The 22873-nt window shown below is 37.3% G+C and overlaps 1 pseudogene; it reads right to left on the reverse strand.

Annotated features, from left to right (window-relative positions):
* The window catches only part of LOC149194919 (formate dehydrogenase, chloroplastic/mitochondrial pseudogene), a 50006-nt pseudogene extending 29868 nt beyond the window's left edge, over window positions 1–20138 (reverse strand).
* Between the last annotated feature and the right edge of the window lie 2735 nt (window positions 20139–22873).

Below are 22873 nucleotides of genomic sequence, written 5' to 3' on the forward strand. Positions count from 1 at the left end.
AATTTAGGGAATATTTCTCGTACTATTCCCATTGATATTTCAGTGAAGCCCGGAATTGAGGAAAACATTCATATAGGTGCCGCATGTACAGAAGAAGAAATCCAAACTTACAAGGCCCTATTCCAAGAATTCCGCGATGTGTTTGCCTGGTCTTACGAGGAAATGCCGGGAATCGATCCTGCCATTGTTGTTCATGAAATAAAGACCTACCCGGATGCTAAACCCGTCCGGCAACGGTTGCGTCAGATTCACCCTCGAAAAGCGGCTGCGATTAAAGCAGAAGTCGAAAAGCTGTTGAAAGCAGGTTTCATTTATCCGATCCCGTTAACGGATTGGGTATCGAATATTGTTCCGTCAACAAGAAACAAGGAACAATAAGAATCTGTATCGACTATAGGGATATAAATCGAGCTTGTCCAAAAGACAACTATCCTACGCCTTATATCGATCAAATTATTGATGATTGTGCCGGAAGTGAAATGTTTTCCTTTATGGATGGTTTTTCGGGCTATAATCAAATCAATATTCTACCTGCCGACCAACCAAAAACGGCATTCATTTGTCCATGGGGGACATTTGCTTATTGCAAATTACCTTTTGGGCTTAAGAATGCCGGGGCCACTTTTCAACGGGCGATGTCTTATGCATTTCATGACATCAAGCACATTGTGCAACCGTATCTCGATGATTTGCCTGCTCATTCTTTACATCGAGCTGATCACCTTGTCCACCTACGAGCAATCTTTATGAGGTGTAGGCATTATCGAATTCGGTTGAATCCCCACAAGTGTGTTTTCTGTATAGAAACAGGTCGATTGCTGGGATTTGTTGTTTCAAAAGCCGGCATTCGCGTCGATCCCTCGAAGGTCGAAGCTATCATCAAATTGCCTCCTCCTTCGAGTTTGCGCCAACTCCAAAGTTTGCAAGGGAAAGCGAACTTTTTACGCCGATTCATCCCAAACTACGCCGAGGTCACTAAAGGTTTTACACGGTTGTTGAAACAGAACGCACAATTCTTTTGGGACGAGATTGCCCAACAATCTTTTGATGCACTTAAACACGCGTTGACCCATGCACCGTTGTTGCATCCTCCCAACTACAACCAGGACTACTTCTTATACCTCGCAGCTTCGCATTCCACCATTGGAATGGTGTTAGTTCAAGAAGATGAATTCGGAGCGGAACATGTGATATATTATCTTAGTAGGACCTTAAATCCCACTGAGTTAAAATATTCGCATGTGGAGAAATTGGCCCTGGCAGCCGTTCAAGCTGTCCAGCGTTTTCGTCACTACATTCTTCTCCGTAAAACTACAGTTATTTCGGATTGCAACCCTATGATTTATATTTTGACAAAACAACTGCTAGGGGGCAAGTACTCTAAATGGATTGTTATCCTGCAAGAGTTCGACTTGGAGTTCGAGAAGTCCAAGTCTAAGAAATCCTTAGTTTTTGCGGAATTGATGTGTGATTTCCCGAGTGCTGACACAGAGACTGTGGCAGAGGAGTCCATTGCGGACGAATCTTTGTTTCTTATCAGTACTTTAGATCCGTGGTACGGGGATATAATCATCTATCTCCAAACCCAAACCTTTCGGCCTGAAGCTTCCAAAGCGGAACGTCGAAAAATTCGGTTTCAATCCCAGCAATACAAAATTATTGGAGATACACTTTATCGCCGGGGGGCAGACTTAGTTTTTCGACGTTGTTTAACTCACGAAGAGGCTGAGAGGGTTTTGAATGATTGTCACTCTGGAGCATGTGGCGGTCATATGTCTGGGTATGCCACAGCTCAGAAGGTGTTGCGCGCTGGCTATTTCTGGCCGTCTATGTTTAAAGATTGTATCATTGCAGTCAGGAAGTGCCACAACTGTCAAGTGTTTGATCGCAAGATGCGCGCTCCACCTGCTCCTCTCCACCCTATAATTGCCGTTGGTCCATTCGCCAAATGGGGTATCGACTTTATTACTTGTAACCCTCACTCGGCCGGGGGGCATGCGTATATCATCCTCGCGGTTGATTATTTTACTAAATGGGCCGAGGCGATGCCTACATTCGACGCAAGCGGCAAAACAGCTGCAGTTTTCGTATTCAATCATATCATAACTAGGTTTGGTGTCCCACAAGCAATCATTACTGACCATGGGAGCCATTTTCGAAACATCATGATGACTGAGCTTACAAGCCAGCTTGGTTTGCGCCACGATAGCTCTACTCCTTATTATCCGCAAGCCAACGGTTTGGTTGAGTCTATCAACAAAGTTCTAGTTATCATGATCCGACGAACCATTGGTATTCATCGGTCGAATTGGCACAACATGTTATTTTCAGCGCTATGGGCATACCGAACCTCAGTGAAAAATTCAACAGGGTTCACTCCTTTCCAGCTAGTTTATGGCTTGGAAGCTGTGTTACCCATTGAATGCGAAATCCCATCACTTCAAATGGCTGTCGAATTACTTCCAGCTACTTCCGAAGAGGAGAAACGTTTATTGTACTTAGCTAAATTAGATGAGACTCGACGTGACGCTACATTGGCAATCGAGACTCACGCGAAGCGAATGAAAGCTCAGTATGATAGAAATGTGACCCCTCGAAGTTTTTCGGAGGGAGACCTAGTGCTATTATATGATCAAGCTAACGATAAGCTAGGTGCTGGAAAATTCGTTCCTATGTGGCATGGACCCTACATTGTAAAGCGAAAGCTAGCAAAAGGGGCTTATGAGCTGGTTGATTTTGATGGGGACTCTTTGGGTAAACCCAGAAATGGACTTTACCTAAAGAGGTATTATGCTTAAATGGTGGGTATGGAGAAATTTTTAGTTAGGTTAGATTTTCTTTCTAGCTAGCGTGTTTGTTAGTTTAGTCAGTGTGCTTAGCTTAGAGAGTGTGTTTTTCGTCGTTATTCTGGCTTATCTTGGTTTTACTCTTGATATTGCAGATGTCGACGCCTCTCCAAACATACATTGGATTTGCTGATGGTGCTTGTCGTAGTACACGGAATATCTCTTCCGCAGCTTGGGTTATCTATTCGCCCTCTGACGAGTTAGTTTCTATGCATGGGGTAAGCCTCGGTCAAACAACGAACAACATTGCAGAATACAGTGCAGTGGTTGAATTATTATCCGAATCTATTTCATTTGGAATTCGACGTTTGATAGTGAGGTTAGATTCTGAACTTGTTGTATTACAGCTTAATAGAGTTTATGCCATTAGAAATCCTGTGTTATTAAGGTTGTTTTTGAGAGTGCGTCTCTTGGAACGTGAATTTGATTACATTGAATATCAGCATATTCCAAGGTCTTTAAATACATTAGCAGATGCAATTGCTTCTCGAATGTTGGACAGACATTTACGATAATCATGCAAGTAAATTTAAAAACATTTCATCACATATGTTAAACAAGATAAGCCGGTAATAGTGATATATATATAGATAGGAGTGTGTCAAAAAATATACATCGTCTTCGATCATAGGTTGAAAAACACCTTATGATCGGCAAAAATGATAAGTACAAAAAGCCAAAAATGTCACATGTGTCTACAAAAGTGACTAGTCAATCACTGGTGGTGCTCCCTATACGACACCACTGCACGGGCTACCTTACGCAAAAATCTCCTAAACGGTCCAGGGACTGCGACTACAAAGCGCTGAAGCCTGATAGGAATGTCATCCATAGTAGTCTCAGGCATATCTGCCGTCAGACGCTCTAGATCATGCTCCAACTCAGCTAGTACCTCTGCAGCCGCGTCCTGTGGGGCCGGTACCGGTGCAACTGGATGTCTCCTCTCAAAAGGCCGGAGGTTGGCTGGGCGCTGTGGACCAACATCTGCATTTTGAAAATTTTACTGTCAGTTTTGAGACGATATATATAAAAACAAAAAAAAATACATAATTTGAAAACTTGTGAAAAATAAAGTACCTCTGTCATCCCATTGTTCTCCCTGTGGAAGAACCATGTCCGGATCACCTCGAAAATCTACTCCGGCATACGGAAAGTCCTGGATCGAAAAAACCTGGTCCTCTAACCAGTGAAAATAACTATCAGAGAATCGAACAACCGCCGCGCCCTCGTCAGGATGCCGGGCCATCACCGCAACCCATCGTACCAGCTTTGGCTCCCGAGGACCCAAGATATCAACAGTGAGTTGCTGAGGGATCAGCATCGGAACTCTCTCTAAGGCAAAGCTCACGACTAAAGGCCCATATCCAAAAGTTTTCAGTCGTCCGTTCTTTGCCTTAGTCAGTTGGCTCTTCATATTAGCCGACACAGCATCACACCAGTTGAAAATGGTGCCTTGGTAACAGTCAATTGCCATCCGCATTTGGGACCCAGAAGCAATGTGTAAAGCGGCCGCGCCGCAAATTCTGGTAACCGTGAAAGCTATAACTTTGAGTTCACGCAGAGAGATGTGTTTGATTTCCACGCCTTTCGCATGGTGTGAATTGGGTGTGCACCAATCTTCCCGGAGACTAACAAGGGATTGGCCACCCGGCCTAGTCCCGGCTAGATTGAGTTGCTCACCTCTGTTTGGCAAGCCAGTGAGAAAGTATACATCAGAGGGCTCTATCTCGAGCTGGTGCCCTCCTATGTAAAAGCATTGCTCTTGAACGTTCCATCTCTCAACCAGCCATTCCAAGAATCTTACCTGAGCCCTCATGCCCGGTATGGCCCAGTATTTGTATAACCCGCATGCTTTTAGGGCATCCAGGGAAGGTTGGTGTTCTATTGCAGCTTCATCAACCTCTTCGTGCTCTCTTTCTCTCCAATCCAACATGGTGAGTGCCCTACACACCAAGAAATAATGATTAGAATTAATTTGGGGAAATTTGAATGGTTATTTGTGAGGATTGGGGTTTCAAATTCCGCATTCCACGGAGGACGCACCCCGCGTTTGGAACACAGGGCGTCGGGACGCAGCTGGCCTGAAGGTGGGCTGCGTCCCCCGACCATTTTCCTGTATAGGAAAAAGTCGGGGGACGCAGGTCACCCGAAGGGCACCTGCGTCCACCGAGGAGCGCATTTTGAAACCTAAACCCTCCCAAAAAACAAAACTAAAACCTAAAAAACAATTTTAATCGGATAGAAATGAAGAGTAGGATGTTGTAAAATACCTGGAAGAGACGGCGTTCGATTCTGACGGTCGGATTTTCCGCAGCGACCACGGGAAGTTTCTTGCCAAAAGCCCTTTTTTCAACCTCAACAGTAAAATGGTAAAAATGACATGGTAAAAAGTCTTTTTATAGGTTTTTTGGATGAATTTGTTCATTTTTCACCATGAAAAGATGTTTTTCGATGTATTTTTGCCTATCTTAAACAGGTATGAGTAATGTGTTGCTTTTGTGCAGGACAAAGGGATTTAGAGGGAAAATTGTCATTTTTCACGAACCAAAATATCAGAGTCATCTTTTAAGCCCTTTTCTGACTCCTAAAATATGAAAAGATTGCCGAGCGTTTCTTTTACACTCGTTAAAACGGAATTAAAAGACGGTCCCCTTATAGCTCTTTTCTGACCGTAAAATCAGGAAAAGATTGCCGGGTTTTTGTCGTTTCAAACTCGATACGGAAATAAAACGACGTGTCCTTGATCGCTTTTTACTTTTCAGGTCAGTGGCACTAATTATGAAAGTACTCCTTGGTCGCAAGATCAAGCGGTTCCCCCAGGTATTATTTTATACTTTTTCGGGCTTGAGGGACACAAATCTACGAAAAAGTTCAACTTGGAGTCTTCTTAAGTTTTTCAGACTCTCTAAAATTGAAAAACACCGAGTTTCTCCTATACTGGGCTCGTTAAACATTTCACAGTAAAGGACCTGTTCAATTACAAACAGGAACGAACCACTCCTTCCTAGGGTTCGAATCAAAACTAGGTTGGACTCATCCGAAGGATGAGCTTATAATCAAGCATATGTTATCCTCCTCAAGCTTGTTAAAAATAAAGAGGTACTTGCCAGAAATGGTGGGGGAAAAGAGAGAAGAATGAACCTATTTGTTACCTTTTGTCTCAGAAGAAACTTTATTACCACTCTTGAACACGACACTTTTCATTCACCTGGGTTGGGAAATCTTTTACCTCACAGTTGATCAAACCACTTTGAAAGTCTTCAGCCGGGTTCCGGGGATTAACTTTGAGTTATTCGTCACCAAGCCATCTGTCGTGTCGTTATGTGTTCAAGAGGTCTGCAAGCAAAACTTTCATCTGCAAAATACTTGTCATCCATTTGACCATCCCTGAGTCAGTCCTTACAGCAACATTTCTTCAACTTGAACAATGATTTCGTGTTGTGGGCTTGCCTGCAACGGGTCGCTTTCTATCGACATCAGCACATTATCTAGAGAGATGACTTAGAAATCGTCAGTACCTTGAAGTCTGCATGCATCAATGGCAGGTTTCTCGCCTTTGACGTCAGTTTACATCATTGACTTTCGATCGAAGGATTCCGTGAAATGTTCGACATCAACTCATTCATTCACATCTCATGGATTGTACTGGGTACTTTGAGAACCATTGACATTACTGGTGGTCTCTCTCACGCTTGTTAACAGTTTACATCATCGACTGGTAATCAAGTGGTTTCTACCATGTTCGACATCAACTCATTTATTCGCATGGCTAGAATCGTACCAATTCGGGAAGTAGAAATGAAGACCCTGGATCTAGTTTCCACCATCCAGGCTGCGAGGAGTTTTGTATTCATTATCTAAGTAGACTAATCATAAACAGATGGCTGCGTCCATACTGTGTCTACAAAAGTCTATGATTATGATGTACTGCAAGATCATTCCTGTATCAGAGTAGTTAGTCTGTTAGTTAAAGTTTTAATCTGAGTATGGGAATGCCTACCTCAGTGATGATATAATCTTATACATGTATTTTGTGTTGAAAATTGCAGGTTCTGACCAGGCTCTCCACGAGATAATCCTTGAAATGATAAAGCGCTTCACCCTTCCTAGATATTACAAACCCTAATCTATTCCAGGCTTCGCACTTTAGGGGGCAATCTGTTACACTAAAAAATGTCACCATGACTATTTACAGTTAGTATGGCTCAATCAACAGTCATGCTACCCTCTTAGGCAAGTCTTATGCCTCTGCTCTCCATGTCAAACTCCAAAAAAGAGAGAAAGTCTTGTATAAATGTATTTATCTCTGGGGACGCAGGTTCTCTCAACCTTACCTGCGGGGACGCTCCCAATGTTCACAAAAGCTGCGTCCAAAGACGCTCTGTATGTAAAGGGCAGGTGCGTCCCCTGTAAAGGTTAAATGCGCAAGTTTCATCTTTAAAAAGTTACTTGTGGTCATTTCTAGAGCATTCTAGAAGGTTGTTCGACGTGTATTGAGCGCCTCCAGATGGTTCATGCACTCCTATCAAAGAGGAACTTATCCCATCAATAAGGGAGCTATCCCACCCAAAGAGGGGATTATCCCATTGATGGTGGACCTGATTAACCTCCTCTTGAGCACTATAAATACAGGCATTGGGCCAGAAGGAGGGGAGGTTGAAGCTATACATTTTCTAAGGGTAAATGCTGCAGGAATTAGGACTCCCATTTAGAAGCTTGTGAGGAGAGATTGCCATCTTTGCTTGTTCTATTTGGAAGTGGGTGTGCTTTGTCAAAGTAAAGGAGAACTCTTGATGGACCCTGGGAAGGACTTGCACAACACCAAGGCTCAGGTTGTATTTGTTCCTTTTGTTACCTATTAATGCAAATGAGTCCATTCTTCTCAATAACTTGTTATTTATGAGTTATTTCATGTACTCCTTGGTCTATATGTTGAATATGCTTTGTTTTATGTTATAATCAGGTGCTATTTAATGGTTTGACTGTTGGTGATTGCAGGTTTTGGAGAAAAGGAGGAGCTCATCCAGATCAACAAAGCTTGGACTTCTACAACAGCGTTTGGACAAAGGTAAGAACAAAACACTTGATATCTCATATCATAATGCATATTTAGAGAAGGATAGATCTTGTTTGTCTTGTTTGTCACTAGAGAGTCTTAGGCTCCTAGGGAGGTTGGTTGTGTCCGCACAATCGACTCTTTCCGCCTGACACTTTCCCCTGCCGATCTATGATCTGCAACTCTGCATCATTTGTAACTTTGTGAAGAAAAGGCTCCATTGTTATTGGTTGATGGTATAAATGTAATTGATGACCATTGTCATGAAAGAAAATATTAGAGTCATCGATAATGGTGAGGCACAAAGTCCCATTATCATAAAATTCACTGAACTCTTAGGGACCTAACAATCTATTTTAATACTTTCTTGAAAAGTCTTGGATTCCAAAGTCATACAATAATGCCTAGTTTCCCTTTTGAAAGGTTTTAATTTTAATGAGATTATCATGCCATTTGGCCCTTTGTTTTTGGACGATAAATGTCTGCTGAAGAGCAGTAAGGCACATTTCTTCTAATTTATTCATTTATTTGAGGAATTGTTTTTGTGCTTTCAAAACGTTGAAATCAACTTCAAGGGTAGTCTTCAGAGTCTTAATTTAAAAATTTGTTGGAAAGATTATAAGTTTACCATATACAATTTGGTAAAGGGAAAATCTTGCGGTGTTATTCAAGGTGGTACGATAAGACCATAAGGCTTCAGGGAGCTTAAGTGCCCAATTTTGGTTGTTGGTATCCAATACATTTGTGAAAGTATTATGTAAAAATTTGTTTGTAATTGCAACATGGCCATATTCTTGCGGATGGTATCACGAAGTAATTTTGTGTTTAATATGATATTTCCATAATGTTGCCAGAACTTTGTGAGCTTTAAATTACAATCCTCCATTAGTGACGAGCTCTCTGGGTAGGTCATATCAGGAAAAGGGTTTGAATAAGAAATTTGTAACTTATTATTATGTGGCTATTGAAATATCTATTACCTCTACCCACCTCATCATTTAATCAGTACAAACCAAAACATATGATTTTTTATTTGAATGAGGGTTAATAGGGCCCACAAAATCCATATCCCACCATTCAAATGGTTCCAACACCAATTGTGTTTGGGGAGACATTTCATCAAATTGAAGGGGGTGTCCCATCCTTCGGCAACTATCACAACTTTGAAAATACCTCTTGGCATCCTTGAATATTTTTAACCAGAAATATCCCAGTTGCAGTGCTTTATGCCCTACTCTTCGATCATCAAAGTTCCCTCCACATGGCTCTTCGGGGAGTGCTTTAAGAATATCATAAATCTAATCTACACTTATGCATCTGAAAATCTGAAGGCTTTCTCCTTTATGAAAATGATGGCCATAAATCTAAGAAAACTGAGCACTACATTGAATAATTTGTTTCTTCTGTTGAGGGGACAATTGTGAAGGTAATTTTCCTCCTACTAGATAATTCGCATCATAAATATACTATGGTGTTTTAATTGATACTATGAATAAATGTTCATCTATAAATTTATCTTCCACAATGGATGAATCACTTGCAAGTGGAATCGTCGATAAGAAGACTTCCATGCGATTTTCTTTTCCTAGTCTATCCTCTATAATAATGTTGATTTCGTGTAATAGAAGCAACCAATGAGTCACCATATAATTAGTAATTTGTTTATTAGCTAAATACTTAATGGAAGAATGATATGTATATAAAAAGATAGGATAAACAGTAACATAATAACAAAAAAATTTAACAACATAGAACTCTTTTTCCATCACAATGTAATTTAGCTATGTATGTGTTAAGTTTTTTAACATGTAGTAAATAAGATAGGGCTTCCTATTTTCCTCTTACCAAAGCACTAGTCCTATGGTCGTGTCAGACACATCACGCGATATGTTGAAGGAGACTGTCCAATTAGGACCTAGCAGCAATAGATTTGTTGACCATAATTTCTGTAATTCTAGAAAAGTATTATCACACTAATTTGTCTAGACAAATTCCACATTCCCTAATAATATATATAAAGGAGTTGTAATATTTGAAAATATGCTATAAATTGTCAATAATAACTAGCATAACTAAGAAAATTGTGTATATATTTTGTTGTTTTAGGGAAAGGAAGTTTAATAATTACCTCAATCTTTGCATGGTCTACCTAAATGGCTGTAGTCGAAATAAAGTGCCCCAATACTACACGTTCTGTCATCAACGTGTGGCATTTTTCATAACCGAGCCATAACATAGTCACTATAAATCTAGTAATAATTTTTTCTAGATTATCTAATGCCTCTTTGAATGCGTCACCATAAGGGGTGAAGTTGACAGTATTGAGTTCAAGTCCATCACCAATTCAATTAAAAAATATACTCGTAATTTCTTTTTGAAAGCTAGCAAGTGAATTGCAAACTGACGGGCCACCAAATTGGACGTAAATTAAGGCCCATCTAACCATCCTTCAACACATTAAACCTATCTTTTTTCATTAGTTAACATATTTTTAATTTGCATATGTTCATTAGGGAGGTTAAGAGAAAATTTCATATTATGTGCCTAATATTATTTATTTATGTAGAATATTTTAAAAATATTGGGTAGATTATGAAGACTTTGAGGATGAGATAATATAAGGACTTCCTCCCTACTACAGGATGGGACAATAAATGAATAATATGCTATGAAATTATTGCACAATTTTGGAGCTCCAATGATTGAGAAAATCTAGGAATGTGCTCCTTGTCATTTAATGCAGATTCCTAGTGTTGGAAACCAGATTCACCTTTTGAGGGATTTTGGAGGGGAAAGTTGCCTCTTTTCAATTATAATTCTTAGTCTTCATGTGGAGAAAACCTTTTATTTAACATCTCCAATTTCATTTCTAGAAAAGATGTACTTGGATTGATTAAAATAATGAATTTTGGTGTGATTTTTAGCTTGTAAAGTTTGGTTTATGTTATGAAACCATCTCACAAAAAGATAGAAAAGATAGATCAACGCCTTAGAATTCAGCCTCTTCGAGGGGGCAACAGCCTTTACATTACATAAATGAATAATTCTTGGATGATTCAAATGGCAAAGCCTCCTTTCTATATATTGGAGTCTAAGGAGTCACAATATAATGCAACCGACCTGACAATAATAATATAAAACCACAAAAATAACAATAGAGGGATTCTATGGGGCATAGTAATAACAATATGGGGACAATAGGGGCACAACAATATTAATAAGGGATACAACTACAATAGTAATGGGGTAATCACTAGTATTATAGGGACCTAACATGCCCCTCTACTTCAAAAAAGTGTTGTCCTCAACACTTGAGTTGTTCTAGATGCTTCTGTATAAAATTCTCATCCTCCCATGTGGAATCTTCAACGAGTAAGTTCTTCCACTTGATGAGATACTCTAAAATTGATCGATTTCATAGCTGTCAAGTTCTTGTTTCTGTGACTGCTTCCGGTTCCAATATAATTTTCCTTCCTCGTCAAGTTCTAGCAATATTGTTTGAACTGGGAGCTTGTCGGCTATAACCTTCTTTAAACATGAAACATGGAAAACTAGGTGCACTCAAGAAGCTGTAGGAAGCTCTAATTTGCATGCCATAGTACCAATCTTTTGAAACACCTTGTACGGACCAAAATACTTTGGTGATAATTTATTATCCTTCTTAGCTTGCTTGAGGGACATTTGTTTATATGGTTGTAGTCGTAGGAATACCCAATCACCTACATCAAAACTTATTTTGCTGTGATGTTGACTGCCTGTTGTTTCATTCTATTCTGTGCCAACACAAGGTTATCCTTTAAGAGTTGGAGGACTTGTTGTTGATGTTCGATGTGATGTTCAACTGCTTGAACCTTAGAATTTTCTATTAAATATGATGTGATGGATGGTGGATGATATCCATAAAGTGCCATAAATGGGGTCATTTTTGTTGATGTATGGAAGCAAGTGTTATACCACCATTTAGCCAGAGGCAACCATTTGACCCATTGTGTCTGTTTATCAGATACAAAGCAACGAAGATATCCTTCCAAACATTTGTTTCCTATCTCAGTTTTCCCATCAGATTGAGGATGATAAGATGAGTTATGAGCTAACTGAGTACCAAGACAAGAAAATAATTATGTCCAAAAATTTCCAGTGAAAATGGGATCTCTCTCACTTACAATAATCTTTGGGTTTCCATGTAGCTTTTGAATTGTTTCCATAAATGCAGTAGAAATTGTACTGGCTTTAAATGGATGTGATAATGCACAAAAGTGTGCATACTTGGTAAGTCTATCAACTACCACCATGATGACACTCCTTCCCTTAGACTTGGGTAAAGCTGTGATAAAATCCATTGAAACCTCCTCCTAACGTTGGCTTGGAATGGATAAAGGTTGTAATAGACCTGAGGTCTTAATTGTTTCAACTTTATTTTGTTCGAAAACCAAACATTCCGCCACAAACTTTTAAATATCCGATTTAAGGCGATCCCAAAAAATTCCTTCTTAACCTTGTGGTAAGTTTTTAAAAATCCTAAGTGCCCTCCTAAGGGACAAGTGCGCAATTCCATAAGAATCTTTTGTTTGAGTTGGGAATTCTTACAGAGGTATAAGCGATCTTTGTACCATAATGAATCATTTTTCCAGCTAAATGTATCAGATGTACTGGAATCTTGTTGTAACTTTTGAATAAGTGCCCACATTTCTTCATCATTCTTCCATTCCTCCCTTGCTTCATTTATCCAATCTAGTTGGATAATAGAAATGGCGCACAACAATGCTTCCACATCGTCATCATTTCTTGAGAGTGCATCTGCCACCTTTCTTCCCTTTTCTGTAGATGATTTCAAAGTCATAACCCAACATCTTTGTGACCCACTTTTGTTGCTCTTCAGAGGATAATCTTTGTTCTAAAAAGTATTTAAGGCTGTCATGATCCTTTTTACCTTGAAGTGTCTTCCCATTACATAGGGTCGCCATTTCTTAAGTGCATGTAGTATTGCCAACATTTCCTTCTCGTAAATAGCTTTGTGTAAAAACTTTCCCTTGATTGGACCGCTTTCAAAAGCAATGGGTCTTTCATCTTGCATTAAAACAACACCAATTCCATTTCCCGAAGAATCACATTCCACAATAAAGGTTTTTGTGAAGTCCGGTGTAGCTAAGACCGGTGCTCGTCGCATTGCTTCTTTAAGATGTTCAAAGGCCTTTGTTACTTCTGGAGTCCATGAAAATGCATCTTTCTTCAATAATGTTGTTAGAGGTGCTACTATTCTCCCCTAATTCTTAACAAACTTGCAATAATACCCTGTCAACCCAAGAAATCCTTGCATATGCTTTATGGATGTGGGGATTTTCCATTCCTTAATGGCTTTAATTTTGCTAGTGTCTACCTTAACTCCTTCATGAGATACAATATGACCCAGATATTCCACTTATTGTACTCCAAAGAAACATTTGGATCTTTTTGCATACAATTGTTTCTCCTCCAATAGTTGTAGCACCCTGTCAACATGTTCAACATGATCCTTCCAAGACTTGTTGTAGATTAGTATATCATCAAAAAATACTAACACAAATTTTCTAAGGAAGGGTTTGAAAATGGAATTCATCAAACCTTGAAATGTAGAAGGTGCATTGGTAAGGCCAAAAGGCATGACCAAAAATTGATAATGACCCTCATGAGTTCTAAATGCTGTTTTCGGAATGTCTTAAGTCTTCATTCTGATTTGATGATATCTTGAATGAAGATCCAACTTGGTGAAGTAAATTGATCCATGCAATTCATCCAGTAATTCATCAATGATAGGAATGGGAAACTTATCTTTAATAGTTAGCTTGTTGAGCTCCCTATAATCTGGACACATGCGCCATGATCCATCCTTCTAATGCACCAATAATACTGGAGCAGAGAAAGAACTTTGACTAGGTTGAATTATACCAACCTCTAGCATTTTTACAACCATACGTTCAATTTCACTCTTTTAGGCATGGGGATATCTGTACGGCTTGCTATTTGGAGGAACACTTCCTAGAATCAGATGAATAGTATGATCATGATCACAAATAGGTGGGAGACCTTTGGGAGTCTCAAATACCTTGGAATGATTGTCCAAGACTTTTTGGAGATCTGGAGAAATAGATGATTTTGATGTGGAAACATCTAGTGAACATAATTGTGCAATTACACCTCTTTGTTCCTTTTTAGAAGCTTTTTCATACCGTTAGAGCTGATTATCTTTCCTGGTTTCCCTGCAATACCCCTTAATTTAACTTACTTTCCCGGTTTCCTTGCAATACCCCTTAATTCAACTTCCTTTCCTTCCGTAGAAAATTTCATGAAAAGTTCTTGAAAATTAAAAGCTATTATACCCAAGGATTGTAGCCACTAGACTCCTAGTACAACATCAGCACCTCCCATTAGAATGGAAAGCATTGTGATAGTCAATACATATTCTCGCATGGATAGCTTGATATTATGGCACTTTCTAGAGCAATTTTTCGTTCCTCCATTTTCAACCATCACTTGACACTCTGGTGCTAGATATAGGAAGAAATTCAATTCTTTTGCTATCTTACAATGAATAAAATTGTAGGTACTTTCTAAGTCAATGAACACTATTACCTTTTTCTTCTTGATTTGTCCTTCTATCTTGATGGTTTGAGGAGTGGTAATTCCAACCAATGCATTACAAGATATGGTTGGATTCATTTCTTCTTTATCTAGGCTTTGTTCCTGGAGTATATCCTCTTCTTTTGACCTTTCTTGCTCCTTTTCTTCTTCCCCTTCACAATCTATGTAGATTAATTTCTTCTCAACACACTTATGACTTTTAGTGTATTTGCTATCACAATTGTAACATAGCCCTTTTGCTCTTTTTTCTTCAATTGTTATGGTGTCAACCTTATAGGTTGTGGAAGACTAGGGGCAACAACACTTCCATCTTTATAGTTGTGAGTGGTATGCTTCCTGGTTGCCATAATTTTGGTTTCCATTTTTCTTGCTAACCTGAATGCTTTCTCTAATGAATCAGGTTCCCAAAGGCGAACATCATGTTGGATATTATCCTTTAAAGTTCCTATGAACACATCAATCCTATGCTCCTCTAGAATATTTTTTACCCTTATTTTCAATTTTTGGAACTCCTCAATATGCTCCATTATTGAACCCTTTCGTTTGAAACTTATCAATTGGCTAAAAAAAGTGTTGCTTTTTGTATCCTCATAATGTGCTAACAATTTTTCGGTAAAAATTGCCCAAGTGATAATTGTTTTACGAGAGAAAAGCCATTGATACCATACAAACTGATTTGGTTCCAAATATAAAGTTGCAATATGTACCTTTTGTGTGTTTTGCACATTATTGGGATCGAAAAATTTCTCCATCTGTAATATCCATGTTGCGGGATCGTTGCCATCAAACTTCCTCATATCGATTTTAGGAATATGGTGGGTCTTCGATCCAACATTAGAGTCTATGAAATCATGATTAACATTTCTTTTGTTCTCATCATGAGTTTCCTTTACTACGCTTTCACCATTAGTAAGCATTTCTTGTAGAAACTTTGTCAAATCTATCTTTAAATCTATCTTCAAGTCTTCCATGCATGTCTTCAAATTTGTCTTCAAATCTATCTTCAAATCGTCCATCTTAGTTTCCACGTCATTAATCTCAGCTTCTACACCTTTCTTTAAACAATCCATCTTAGCTTCTACCCCTTTCTTTAAACCATCCATCTTAGCTTCTACATCTTTCTTTAAACCATCCATCTTAGATTCTGTTACCTTTTGTGCAAGTGACACTTGTTGCACTTGGTCTTGTAATTTGGATATATCATGTTGCATTTCTTCCTCTTCTTCATGAGTCATGCTAGAGCTTTTAGGTTGCTTACTAGGTGTTTGCATTTTCTTTCCTCGAGGCATCAATTACTGATAATAATGCTTTACTATCCCCTTTGAATTCCTTCAAACTAATTTTTCAAACCAAGATTATGCAAAAATTAAAAAAAAAAAACTACACACCTTTTTTCGCTTTGTAGGAGCTTGATATTGAATGTGATGTATCTTTGTAATTTCGAATCATCCATTTCTGAAATGATGACCTATGGTAGCCCTCTGTGTCCTCTTTCCAATGCCACCAGTCTGATCCAAATTAGATACTGCAGGGAAGAGTTATGCCAAATCTCCCACAATGACCTGATTATAGAGTAGTTCAGTAGACCAAACTTGTATGATGTGCCAAAAGTCACTCTTTCGACCTCTGGCTCTGAAACATATATACAAGAAACTAAAGTCCGTCCTCTTCCTGTACCTTCTGATGAAATTTCAATCCGATGCTCAGAGAGAAAGTTATGACGATTTTCCCCAGGTCACCTGTTTGGAATGTAATTCAGGAGTCTACAAAAAGACCAACATCCTTAGATTATATCCCTGCAAATATAGTGTGAAAAGCTCTAAAATTCAGACTCGAGCTTTAGCGTGATTTCGTCTAAAATGGATTTTTTTTTTTGGCTTCTGAAACATCGCAAAAAAAAAGTTATAGCGGCAATTCCATGATGACCTATTTGGAGTAGCAAAACCCTAGAATCCAAAGCTCCGATACCAAATGTTATGAAACTAGCTCACAAAAAGATAGAAAAGATAAATCAACGCCTTAGAATTCAGCCTCTTCGAGGGGGCAACCTCCTTTACATTACATAAATGAACAATTCTTGGATGATTCAAATGGAAAAACCTCCTTTCTATATATAGGAGTCTAAGGAGTCACACTATAACCAAGTCGACCTAACAATAATAATATAAAGCCACAAAAATAACAATAGAGGGATTCTATGGGGCACAGTAATAACAATATGGGGACAATAGGGGCACAACAATATTAGTAAGGGATACAACTACAATAGTAATGGGGTAATCACTAGTATTATAGGGACTTAACAGTTTATTTCAAAGGAATATAAGTTTCCTTGGAATTGGGCATCCTAGGAGCCTCAGGGACCTATTTTACAAATTATTTATTTCCTTTGAATGTCTTTTTCAATTGCATCTCTTATTTCTGCATTTATTGTTCATGCTTCTTTTGTTGTGGGTCATATTGACTAAATGATTGGAGTGAGTTATTTTGCAGGTTATTTACACAATGACAATCATAATTCATCTTGATAACTACTTCAAAAATTCATCTTCATCATTAAGCTACTTGGATTGGTTTACTAGTTCGCATATCTAGAATTTCTGGAAGTCCCTTGTAGCAAAATAATAGTGAATTTTTCTTATTTTTTAGAAAGTGTTAATGAGCTTAATTTTAGTTGATTCCACTTGTATTGGGTCATAAAAAAATTCAAGTTAATAAAAAAATTTGCCCCAGAGAATTTTCACTTGATTAGGTTAGGAATTTGATAGGCTAACTAGCTCACTAATTCTTGAATTTCCCATTTTTAGAGTATTAATTTTCTGCTAGTTTTAGCATATTCTAACAAGGGTATTTTGAGTGATTCCACTTGGAATGGATTCCTAGGAAATCCTAATTTATAAAAAATTTTATAGCATCTGATTTTCATTTCATTTTCTTGGGAATTTTGCAAGTTATCTCGAGGAGTAGCTGTCCTCTAGCAATCTTGTCACTCTTGTAGCACTTTTGTATCATTCCTGTAGCAACCTTTTAGCATGTGAAAAATTGACTAGATTTGGTCCAAAAGCTTCATTTTTGTCTCTTATGCTTGAATCATGGCCTATATGCTCTGAATCCATGATTGAGGAAGACCAAAACACACTTCGGACTTCTCTTTTAGCCACTGGAATACATTCCAACAATTAAGGGTGTGTCTCTCTTTATTTAAGTAGGAATTAGATTGCAAAAATTGTGGTTGTAGGTCTGATCACCACCTGTCTTATGGGAAGTGTCAGTGAATATTTTACAATAGTAAACCAAAAATATGTGTTCATTATTATTCGGAAATTTCTAGGCTTTAGATTGAATTTATTTTGAATGTTTGGTTTTAGCACCTTGGAAGTTAATCTCATGATTGGGTAAATATATGTGGTGGGATAGAATAGATCTTGAAGAAATAAAATTCAACTCATATTTTCCACCTTGATTTATATTTCTGTATATGCATGTTCTAATTATTGGTATGCAACGGTTCTAAGTGACTTACAGGGGTTTTCACACTGGTTCACATCAACTTAAAATTTTCCATCTTCCTCCATCTTCAGAACAAATTATTTTCTCTCGGAAAGATCTTGGACCAAGTCCTGTAGAAAAATAGGGTACTCCTGTAGAAAAACAATGTTTCTTATAGAACTTTGTAGCATTCCTGTAGCACTAGCCAAATGCAATCATATTTTCCCTAGGACCTTGATTTTTGTATCTTGAGATTGAATCATGACCTCCAGGCTTTGAATCAATGATTATGGAGACCCAAGGAGAAATATAGACCCCTCCTTCCTCTAATGTAAGCACAAAAAAATAAATAGAGTAAGAAAGCAATTTTCACATTTGAAACTCTTCAATGCAAGTGAAGTAGACATAGTTTCTGAATTTCCTAGTTGCATGTTGTAGATTAAATTTCTTGTCTCCAAGAAATTTGCAATTAGATTAATGATTTATATTTTGCAAGTAAAATAAGCTATTTTATTTGTTTGCAATTAGAGTATCATGGTTTATTTCTGCAACTATTTTAGGATGGGCATTGACTTTATTGCATCATATCAATGAAAGAAGGACACATTGCATACTGCACATATAGTGTTGGAACCTCTAACGCTTTTATGAACCCTGGCTTGATAATTTATGTTGATACCCTTGGGAGTTACAACATTATTGTTGCAATACTGTGGCTCATCACGTTTTCACATTGTTGTGAGGGAGGTGTCAAAGTATGCATTGTTTTGTTCACTAGTTGATTCATTTCTTTTACTTTCTGTAAAAACTAAAAAAATGCATTAGGAATATTTCATTCAGAAATAGAAAAATTACATTGCCTTAGCATTCTTATTAAAAAAAAAAGCAAAAAAACAAAAAATACTTCTCTAATACAACACCTTCCCCATATTTGATCAGGTGGTGAAGTAAGAACCACATCACCGTCCACTTTTGCAGGTAGGAAAAGGTGGAAGAGAAGGTAGGTGAAATGGATTGAGATTATGAAAATGAAAAAGATCCTCTTGGATTTACCATTCAATATACTGATATCAGTGTTGATATGAATTACATCCCTCCCTATTTCCTTCCCAACTTCCATGATATGAGCTCATAGGGTCTGGAAACCTTTGTCATTGAATTTGAAACCCTTTGTAGATATTATCGTTCTTACAAAAACTCAAAAATTGAGATTATTTCTATAAACATTAAAGGATAGAGATCATAAATGGGTCATGACTTTAGGGACTAATTCAATAAGGTCATGGAATTATATGTGAAATATATTTTTGGAAAATTATAAAAATCATTATCTTAAAGAATAATTTTTTAGAATGACTCAAAACGGAGATGCGAGCCTTGAGGATCTAATAGAGAGATTTATATATAATTCTAAGAGGGAAAAATTGCATCATTTAGGATCTGACACACTAAAAACCGTCTTACTTAGAAGAATTAGGGATGAGTGGATTGATCTCCTTTATCTTACGAGTCGAGGTGATGTATACCAATTATCATTTGAAGAAATTTTTGAAACATGCAAGCACATATCAAGAGGAAGGGTAAGAGTAAGTAAATCAACATCAAGATCAGTAAGTCAAGATGAAATAGGATATTTTCTTGGTAACTTTAAAACATAAATTCTTATCAATCTAAGTGAACAAGTAGAAATGTTAAGAATGCAAGATGAGAAAAAAAAGATGTTGATATTTATGTTGTACATACATAATCACATGCTATTAAATATTTCCCATCATTACCAAGGTTGAAGGAAGTTTTCCAAGTGGAAAATGGATCAAGTAAATCACCAAAGAAGCTATGTTATGTAGCTCCAAGAAGACCATTTCAGCATAATAAACATGATATGATACAATAACCCAATTCACAATTTCAATCTTATGCACTTCCATCTCAAAGTAATGGGAATACACTCTTTCCTTGGAAACCTTGGCCATGTCAACCCCAAATCCAATCTTGGAAACAAAGTTGGAAAGGAACTTATGGTAACAATCCCCAACATACTCAATATTCTCCTGAATATCCTCCATACCCAACTCCATGTTATCCCTAAAATCCACCTCCACGACAACCATAATTTCAACCACATCCATCTAAAAGATCCACTCCCACTCAATTAATTGTACAACCATTTCCAAACACACACAAGGAAGTAGCTTAACCCACTTGAAATGTTGAAGTACAATACGTCCAACCAAATTCCCTTGATTTAAATGGTATTCATCTTATATCAAAAATAGTATTGCAGAAAATGGATTCTATTGATTTCATTGAAGGACAACATTTAGAAATAGAATATTTACATGAGATTGAGAAAGTTCTATCATGTTTACCATCAAATCTTCTATGTGCTAAAGAAATAATAATCACGAAATATTAGAAGATTTGAATGACACAAAACAACAAGACATGAAGAATGATCTAGATGAGAAAGTGAACCAAGGGCATCCAAGGTATACTGAGGTTTGGTTAAAAATGATAATCAAGATGGAGCATAACTCTCTTCTTCAACAATGGTTGATATCATCAATGTCAAAGCAGTTGCTCTCTAATATTTAGGTACATGTCAAAGCATATGTTTGGAGCCTAAAAATGGGTTTATTTTTCATCTTGTTATGCATATGGACCCACTACAATTATTCGAACACTTGAAAGTGATTTTTTTTTTTTTCAAGTAGGGTAGGATAGAGGAATAAAAGAAAAAATGAAAAAGAGGAAAATAAAATAAGAAAAAATAAAATCTCATGTGAAAACCTCCTTTGAGGCACTTGGGATTTACTTACTGATTAAAGACTCCTTGAGGCAGTTAGTGGGTTGGAAAAAATAGAAAAAAAAAAGGGAAAATATTCTAGGTGAAAACCTCCTTTGAGCTGCCTAGGCAGACCTACTAGTTGAAAACCTCATTGAGGCATCTAGTAGGCCTAAGAATAGAGAAAATAATGAAAATAACGAAAGAAAAAATTCCTTGCACCATGTATCTCTCTCTGATGAATACAGGTGCTCTCCAACCTTTGCAAACAATAAGAACAAGTTAGCACCAAAAGAAAAAATTTGATAAAAAACCTAATCAAAGAAAGTCAAACTTGTTTTTTCTCCTCCTTTGCTCAGATGTTCCAACAGGACCAAGTCCATGTCAATCCATCACCATCATCCATTTCCAAAATCTAATAATCATTCCCAAGCCTTTCCCATTAATTTTCCTCATTGTCCTAAAGTGCTACAAAAAGGTTCTGTTTTGCTACAAGACTACCAAAATACAGAGGGCACAAATTGTTTTTACCATATCTCAAAAATTGTGCATCCATTGTTCGAGATTTTTCGTGGGGAGATGAATATGGGTGATGGTAACATGATCAAGAAATTTTAGAAAATTCCAACACACACATTTCAATAAATTGGCCTCCATCACCTATATCCATTTTCCATTTTTCTCGATGTTTTTGCATCCGTTGGACAAGATGCTTTATGGGGAGATGCATAAAGATGATGTAAGCATGCTAAAAAAATTTAAGATCAATCCAATCTATCATTTCAGAGATATGGATTAGAAAATTTTTATATATGATTGTTCTATATTTTATGGGGAGATGCATAAATATGATGGAAACATGCTCAAAAAAATTCAGATCAATCTAGTCTATAGTTTGAGAGATATGGATTAAACAAGTTCGCTACAGGATTGCTGTAGTGCTACATCACTTACCGAAATTGTTACAAGATTATGATCGTTATAGAGAGGGGTCAAATCTTATGTTTTTCTTGGGGGAATAAAGAAATAAGTCTACACACATCCATCATCCATCCTCCACACCATTTAGTCACCTTTCCAACCAAAAATTCATCTTTGTTCATGCAAACATCCCATTATCACCCATTCTTCCACAAATTTCACCACCACTGAAACTTATAGTCATAACCCATGGCCTTACAATGAATTATCAGATATTTTGAATGCATTGCATGAATATTATTCTGATCATGGAGGGGCCTATGTGATTGCTACAAGAAATAATCCAGTCTTGTAGCAGCCTGCCCAAACCTTACATAACCACACTTGAAGATACTTGACAACACCAAAGTGAAGGCTTAGCCATCTTGAAGCATTTAAGGAAAATATTTTTGATCTTGGGAAACCACACAACTCTTAAGGATTTTCTATAGGGTGGTTGTTCATAGTTAACAATAGTAGATTGATGCACCATTTGGATAACCTGCATCAACATATTTCACCTAGTCAGATACCTATAAAAAATACAAATATTTTTTTTTCGAACCAAGGCTAGAGCATGAAGAAGTTAGCATAAAACAGGGCACCTCTGAACAATAAGTAGATCAACCACCATTTCTAAATTAGCATGCAGACATCAAGGCAATTAGAAACAATGTAAACTTTGAAACGAGAACTGATACTGTTACCCGTTTCGTAGAGATAGCAAAAAAATGACCCGATTTTCAAAAGTGGTGATGCAGAATACACATGTTTTTTTTAGAACATGGTTTTTGGAACTTTATTTTTTTTTCATGTTCAAGGATGAAATCAAGTTTTAGAATGGTAGTGATTTTCATGCTGATTTTAAAAAGTGAGTATTCTGCATCACACCCTTTTTTTAAAAGACCTATTTTTTGACTTTTAATTTTCTAGTGTGTGAAATGTGAAAAATTATTTTCTAAATTTGATAGTTTTTGAAGTCGTCATTTTATTCATATTTTCTTGTTCTCTATCTTAATTTTTTTTTTTTTTAGGGGGGTTTTTATTGTTTTGCGTTTTTAAATTAGAAAGTCGATAGTTTGAATTTTAGATAATCTACATATTTATACATCCTTAATT

The sequence above is a fragment of the Pinus tabuliformis genome, chromosome 2_2 (assembly GCF_031772625.1).
Source record: "Pinus tabuliformis cultivar Carrire ecotype Pingquan chromosome 2_2, CPIR1, whole genome shotgun sequence".
NCBI lineage: Eukaryota > Viridiplantae > Streptophyta > Pinopsida > Pinales > Pinaceae > Pinus > Pinus tabuliformis.